This window comes from Cariama cristata, unplaced genomic scaffold (assembly GCF_000690535.1).
Source record: "Cariama cristata isolate BGI_N322 unplaced genomic scaffold, ASM69053v1 scaffold13393, whole genome shotgun sequence".
NCBI classification, from domain to species: Eukaryota; Metazoa; Chordata; class Aves; order Cariamiformes; family Cariamidae; genus Cariama; species Cariama cristata.
Window position 1 is genome coordinate 36,364 of NW_009609029.1, and position 8,230 is coordinate 44,593.

Sequence of the window (8,230 nt, forward strand, 5' to 3'; positions counted from 1 at the left end):
AATCCAAATTTACAACAAGGCACCAGAGCAGTCACTCTGATTCACCCTTTTCCTCCACATTTTCCACCAAGTTTTGCCTGTTACATATTTTAATCATAAAGAACAAGTGAAAAACAAGTTTGCCAAAATGTCAAACAACTGCAAGTGACATTTTAGAAACAGTGTTACATATTTTCGTAATTACGGCCATCTATGTAATCTGCCATTCTACACAGTGAGCAATTGTGCATAGCACAGAGGGAAAACAAATGCTGCTGCAATATTTGGCAGTCTAAAACATTTACATGCAATTGCACCTAACTCAAATGGCTTTTTTTTTTGCAATTCAGCAAATTCTGTTAAAACAGAAATAGCACCTTAATGTTGCACCTAATTCTGCAACAGAGACTAGAAGTGCAAGAGATTTTCCCATGTTTTGCCTATAGTGGAGGAAAGTAAGAAGCCAGGTCCCCTGCAGTTTTCCAGTAAGAAGCCGCCCAGGGAGAAAAGCCACGGCTAGTGTTTGTGGAAGAAAGTTGTTTACATGGGATAGTTTCAGATTTTCAGGGACTCAGAGCATTGACTACAAATGACCAAAAAAAGTGTGCCAAAAAGAACAAGATGGGTGCCTTTTATAACCTTAAAAAACAATCCTGTTTTCATAATAGTTCAAAGTTGTTGCTCTATGTTTCCGAAAGAACCAGCACTAGGAAGTGCTGACCAGCAGATTACACGGCTGCCATAAGGTCTGCTGAACAAAAGCCCAACGTGTACCAAGTTCTCGCTTTGGAAAGATACCAGATCTTGGAGCCACATAATGTTTTCCAGATCAGGCATTTCCAAGCTCTGCATTTTTCTTCTCTGCATCAGGAATACCTGAAACATTCCTACCAAGAAATAACCTTGCGATAAGGCGGCACAACAACATGCTATTTGTTCACAAGAGTTGGCAAACAAAGCCCCGCTATCTGACAGCATTGTAAAAAAAAAAAAAAAAAAAAATTTATTTTCCAAAGAGAAAGATGCTGGGGAAATGGTTTTGTACCACCCATGTTCAGCACAAATTTTATAATCTCTAAATAGGTGCTTTGTGCTCCCCCCCATTATGTGACAGGGTAGCTCGAAGTTAATGTAACTGCCTAACTCTCCTAAACAGATAACCATACAAGCATTCCTTTATACATGTTCCAAAGCACTTGCCTCACAAAAGTCTTCAAAAGACAAAGTTTATTTATATCTGCAAGCAGTAGTGTAAAGTTGCCAACTTGGAGAAAAACAACTTTTTTTCACTTCACTTGGCCAATTCAGCCTGCTGACGAGTCTCCAGGTTCTCTTCTCTGCAACAAGCCACTTCCACCCACCCAGCAGACACCCACCACCCTGCACCCAGATACCATTTACAATTGCTGCTCAGAGGATGAAGTTTTAAAATAAACATACTTCTAACTAAGAAAAAAAAAGAAAGGTTTAAGGCACCTTTGCAATTGGCAAAGTGCCTTCAAACCGATCATGTATCTACCTTTGCCAACTAGCAGGGAAGGCATGAAATCAGTCTCTAGGAAGCAAGAGGGCACATGGGAGAGGGTGAAGTCATCTGTGCAATACTGCGTTCACTAATTTCATTCAAAGAAGCTTTTCTGTACCTATACCCATACAATCACCGGAGCAAGGGTCATAACCAAGGTTATTAGCTCAGGAATCATTTTACTGAGTCTAATTATTTAGCTCTGTAAGGTTCAGAATATATCCCCTGCCCCTCTGCATCACTGCTGGGACAGTCATTGTTAGAGCCTTGTTTTGGTAGCAAGGGGTACAGAATGGATGAGTAGCCTGACTTTGCACAACAGGGATCCCAACAAAGGAGTTAAGAAGCCACACATCAGGCCATCCATCCTCAGACACCAGCAATGTTGCAATCGTAAGTACCAAACATTAGGCAACCCTAATATACATGGCTGAATTCGTTCCAAGCACAGAAGTAAAACAAATTCCAAAAATCCCTCATTTCAAACTTCACCATTCCAAACATACACATACAGTTGTCCAAGTCTGTACCACTGGGTGCATCTACTATTCCAAACATACACATACGGTTGTCCAAGTCTGTACCACTGGGTGCATCATCAAGCATCTCACATCCATGAAGGGCTGGGGGAACTGCTACCAGGACTACACGATTCACCTCTGCCCTCATACCCAAATGTTGTTTATTTACATGTTATCATGGAAAACAAAGAACAGGAAAAGACTTCTACCTGAGCCTTTCATAAAGAAGGCAATTTCCTCAAAACAGCTTGTTTAAACACTGGCAGCACAGATCATTCTCCTTTTGAGTGCTGATACACAGAAAGGTAACCTCGCCACAGCAGCCAGATGGCATTTCCATCTTTGCAGGCTGAGCAAGCAGGAGGGACAGTAATCACTTTACATGTGGGATTAAATACTCATGAGCATCTAAGGGCAAAGAGGGAGAAGGCCATGGGCTCTGAGGGTCACAGCTCCCAAGCACTGGTGTTGCTCTCTTTGGAGAGAGAAAGCACACGAGACTTGGGCTCCAGGGCCACGTGGGAGGTGTTTCCAAGCCAGCCACATCACTCTGCACTTTATCCCTTGAAAGCCACAAGTGCCTTCAGAGCTTAGGCACCAAAGTAGGTAGGAAGGACAGGGGTGGAAAATTGGGGCATTGTGCACCTGCAGCAGCTCAATGCACTGTTAAAGAAGAAGGGATAAGGCAAGGATGGAGAGAGCTGAGATGTCTCCAGAGCTCTGCAGAAGTTGATTAGCAAAAATCTCCATTAGTTCCAGGTCAGAAAATTAACCAAGCAGCTCAGGCCTCTGACAATGAAGCAAGCAAAGTTACCCTGACACTCAAACACCATTTGAGCCCTACATACAGTCAATTAGACCTCTTCCAGTCATTAACAGTAAATGCTGTAAAATAGTCTGAATGGCTCTAAAATAAAAAATGGTCACTGTTAATTGGAGAGCAGCTTGAAAAAACTTGTCTCCACTAAAGCGAGGCAAGTGGACATCAGTTAATAGCACCCATGTATGGTTATGGTCCACAATACATGCTCTCATTAACTGCAGTTTACATTTCAGATATTTTATAATAAACTTGACAAATCTATTCTTCCTGTTTGTGATTCATTTGGAAATTACGCATTTTGCAAGCATTCAAAACAGTTCATGCATAAGCATCTGCCCACATTATGCCCTGTTCAAGCTACTTTTTGTTACAGGCACTGGTATCATGAGGTCCTTTGTGTACCAAGTTACTGATTTTCTCTGACATAGTTCCCCAAAATAAATCACAAAAGAGGTTTTATAGCAGTTCCTCCCCTTTAAAAAAAAAAGTAGATGACTTTTGACAGTTGAGTAGCATCCAGCTAAATAGTTGGAGCAGCAAGTGTCAAAAGTTGAAGATACTCAACTACTCAGGACTCTCTGGGTTTCCTTAGCCTCTGGTTATACATGACTATCTCAATTTGCAACTAGAAGTTAATAACCTGACACAAAGGAAGCTTGGAAATGTAACCCTTAAATAACCTAAAGTTTCACATCAGAAAAGGTCAGGAACCAAAGTATTAAATTAAATAATATCAGGGAACTGAAACAACTACACTGCCTGGTGGCCTCCAGTTCACAGATGTCCTGTGAATCACCATCACCCAACCCTCTTCAAGAACAGCACACTGCCAATACTCAATTTAATTATTTTTTGTTTGTTTCTAACCAATTTGTTTTTGTTTCATTTCTACCTCCTTTGTGAGCTACTCCACAAGCATGCTTTAGTGAAGGCTCTAGCTGAAAATAAGAGCTGGCATCTGGAGAAAAAAAAAAGTGGGTTTTTAGGAGCATAATGTAGCGTAACAGTGATTTTCAAAGCCAAAAAAAAACAAGAAGGGTTTAAAGTTTTAGCCATTTGTAAGGTTAGACTTCTGTTATGTGCTAATCATTCTGATGAGGAAACCGAAATCTTTTAGCCAAGAACTTGAGCCCTGTGCCAAGTAACAGTCAGGTGAAGCCACAGGGCGACGACTGCGAGGACAGAGCCAGCAGCTGATCCCACCGGGCTCCCACAAACGACATGCAGGTGCAGGTCCACAGCATCTCCCACAGCGGTGCTTTCCTGAGGCTTCGGCATATCCATGCAGTTAGAAAGACAAGATCTCCAGGTTCACCTCCAGTCCTTTTCTTCTGGATGTTTTTCACTTGTGCGACTGGTGCTGGTGCCCAGACAGGCGCAGAGCTGTTCAGCTGCAATCGCTCTGGGATCAGACACAGCTTTTAAACTGCCAATTCCTCAGACCAGGGACTGGTTACTCTTCACACGCATGATATGCTCTGGCAGCTGCACATTGATAGTAGCACCAAAACAAAGCTGGAAGCAGCCCTTCTGTCTACTCCGCAGATGTTGAGCAAGAAAACTCCTGCAACACGGCTTGCACAATCCTCTCACTGTGGGATGCAATGAAAAATGTTCCTTGGAAAGCTTGGGGTCCTCCCATGCTTCACAGGAGTGGAAACTGGCTGTTGGAAAGGTTGGTGTGCAAGCCAAAGGAAAAAAATGCTGTCCCCATCTCCCCTATGCTGGACACCCCTGTTGTCCCTTCCCCCAATATAATGAGCAGCTATTCTATTCCTAGCTGGCAGGAATGGAGAGCTTGCAATGTCTTAGGGCTTTTTTTCCTGTTGTAGCAATCCCTAATACTACCTACACTACAATATCACAACTCCATGAGGGACAGATTACAAACCCTAAAGAAGTCCTCTGAAATTCAAGTTTCTTTAGCATCTCGCACCTGAAACTGCTTCTGGTCATTACCTCTGTGAAAAGTGGTTATCTCCAATAATGTGATGTTTCTCTAAAGAGATTAAAAATACTAGTGACTCCCAGGACTCTCTGGCTATGAAGAGTGCTGCCATCCTAACCTCCCTCCTCCAGCAGCCACCACTCACGGCCGATGTGGCTGCAAACAGTCCTCGCAGAGCATGACGGTGCAGGGCACAGGTAGGGGAACCCAGGCCTGTCGTAAGAAATCCTACATCTGAGTGGCAGCCTAAGTTTATTTGGAAACACATTATGCCCATTTGTACTGGTGCCAATATTATCCTTTAGCTTTAAACAACTCCAGGCTGTGGGTAGCAGCACTGCAGGGTGAAAGGAGTGAAGAGCAACCAGCTGCCTTCTCAGGCTTTGTTTTCTGACCCCACCAAGCCAGCCTGTCTCCTTCCACTGCCCCAGCACCCTCCTAGCATCCTCCCAACATCCTTCTCTGCCTCCTTCAACCAACTGCAAACATAAATGTCTTAAGCGAAGATTAAAGGCAATGCATTGGTACAGAACCCAACACCTGCCCTTGCGCCGGAGTGCTAGGCTGGGCTTTGGGGACAGATTAAATAACGAATACTGCAAAGATGCATTAGGCATTTCATAACATGGAAGAGATGGCTTCTGCCACAAAGATTGCAGTCTAAACAGACAAGAAACAAGCTATTGTTCCTGCAGCTCACCAGTGTCAGGCCATGCTCCCCACCCCCTCCTATTCACAATCTGCCATGCTTTAATAGTTCATAGCTTCTGCCCAGCTGCAACTCAAAAAGTGGGTGGTTCTGTGCAAACTAGAGGCAAAAACATACTGAGATGATTCCAGAAGGGACAGGCTCATCGTATACTCGGAGATGAGGAATGTTATCTGGCTCTCTAGACTGCAACCTTGCAGTACACAGTTGTTTCTTTTCATAAGTTTTGCATTTTCATGTTGATGTTGCAAAGATGAGTACTTAAGTTAAAAAACATCACAGTTAAGGTTGATGATGTATCTTAATTTACATTTATTCATTATGTCATACTACATGGTTTACAGTTTCCGAGTACATATATGACTTGTTCTACCACCTATTGAAATGCTTGTTCATCTCTGTTACAAGTTCTCTTTATAACCCCTGCCAAAATGTCTGGGCTGAAGTTCTCCATGATAAAGTGTCTGATGGTTTCTGTTCGGTTTTGAGGAGAAAAGTATAATTTCTGGATATTATTTTGTTCCTGTAAGCTCCCATTCCCCTCTTCTAGGATAAACCTTATAATTCCAGATCATAATCTGGACTCAAACTTTGCACAAATGGCCATTGTGTTAAGGATACATCTTTCATTCTTCCCCAGAAAGTCCCATTATAAGAATTACCCAAATTTAAGCATTTACACCTAAAAACGGGACTACATTTGGATAACAGTCTTCCATTGCCTGCAAGCCTTAGCACCTAGAGATACAACATGATCTTCCTAAGGGCTGAGCACACCCCTGCCTGTATTACAACAGAAGGGACTGGTGATGGAGCGTCTAAGTTAGCACCATCCAGTGCCAGAATATTCCTTGCTTTTCAAAATAAGGCCTTTCAAAATCCTTCAAAGTGGGCCAAAAGCAATTCTTCATCCTCGGCTGACTTTTTTCAAAATACTACCCATCCATGCTCCAGGTTAGCATCTATTACATCAGGCAGAGAACTTACAGTTATCACTTCCCAGGCTGTGTTTACAAGAGGGGTTAGAGTTATGCATGCCCAAGTTTTTATGTAAGATTGAGATTTTATACGCAACTTCCTGAAATTCAGTATGTTTCACATAAGAAAAAAATATGCAATCCTCTTAAATTGAATCATCTAGGAAAAAGAATAGTATTTCTAATTTGCCATAACATAAAGGGTCACCATAAAGCTCTGCAGTGCTTCTACTTCACAGACTGGTCACGTAACCCAGTATGTTGCAACTTTGTCCAAGGACATAAATGCATCTTAAAATTTAGTAGGAATGCGTTACATACAATATATACAGAATATGTTTAGAGCACTTTAGAACTACAGCAGTAGGAAAATGACATCATTAGTTTGACAAGGTACACACAAGCTTCCCGAAGGAAGCAACCCCAAAACCCACAGCAAGAGCAATCCTTCCTTCCTCTAACAGTGCACTTCCTGGCTGGATGTCTGCCTACTGTGTTCACAAATAAAGGTTCCTTTTAAAAGTGCATTCTCCTTGGCTGATTACTTTTGCGTTATACCTCACACCTACCAATAAACATACACATATATATGTAAAATATATTACCACTCTTTTGCTTTGAATACCAGTGCCTCCACCTAGAGAGCCTTCATCAGGGGCATTACAGATTAAGATCCTTATCACCTAGTTTTCTCCTCCTAAAAAATCAGAATTTGTTAAAGAAGTCAAGTTGTAAGAGTGGTGAAATGGCAAGGAGAGAAAAAAAAAAAAACCTACACACACAAAACAACCAAGGGATGGCTGAAAGCACATGGAAAGATTTGTTTCACAGTCAGTTAGGTTTTCATGTTGCAGTAGGTCCTAAGGTTTGCTCTTGCCATTGATTTTTACATCACCCATACAGTACTAGGAGACGGGCCTTATACTTCCATGGTAGAGAAAAAGCTAAAAGAGCTATACTTTTGAAGCTATACTTAGTTCAGACAGGAAGCAGCCAGTAAAAGGCTTGGAAAAACAGTGAATATCCAGTTTTAAAAACAGGGCTTGAAAAGGAAGATCTGCACTGACCAACTTCCAGCTACCAAGAGAAAAAACCTGACAGATGAAAAAGATATATTAAAAATGTGACAATTAACTGAAAGGAAGTAGCACAAAACCCAAAAGAAACATAGGAAACATGATCAGCCACACAGAATAAGAGCAGTAAAATTGACATACATCCTGCTTTGTACAAACAGATACAGCTGTGGAAAATTTCATCAGCACGGGCAGTCCAGCTGTGCATCAGCAAGCACATTGTGGAGCACTTCTGCACGGAGAACACCCCATTTGACAACAAACCGCTGGGCATTATCCAAAGACAACACTCTCATGCCAGTTGGGAAACAAAACAGGCCTGATCCTGCAGCAGCCCTTAGCTAAAAGTAAAACTAAACTCAGCTCCTTCATCATCCAATAGAGGAGCTTGCACTTTCAAGTTTGATACTCATGGACGCTCAGTACTGGGTTTAATTATGTCATAATAACACTTTAATGATACATGATCATATATTCAGGCAAAGCTCTGAATTGTTCCTTATTCCTGCTCCAACTCCGCAGCCAAAGGGAATTAACAACACGGATTACTTCTCGCTGAAGTCACCCAGGACTCTGAAGTGACACAGATAGAAAAAAAAAACACCATCATTTGAGAGAAACACCAAGTTCAATAGCCATTATATTCATAGCCATTGATTTCCAAGAGGCCTA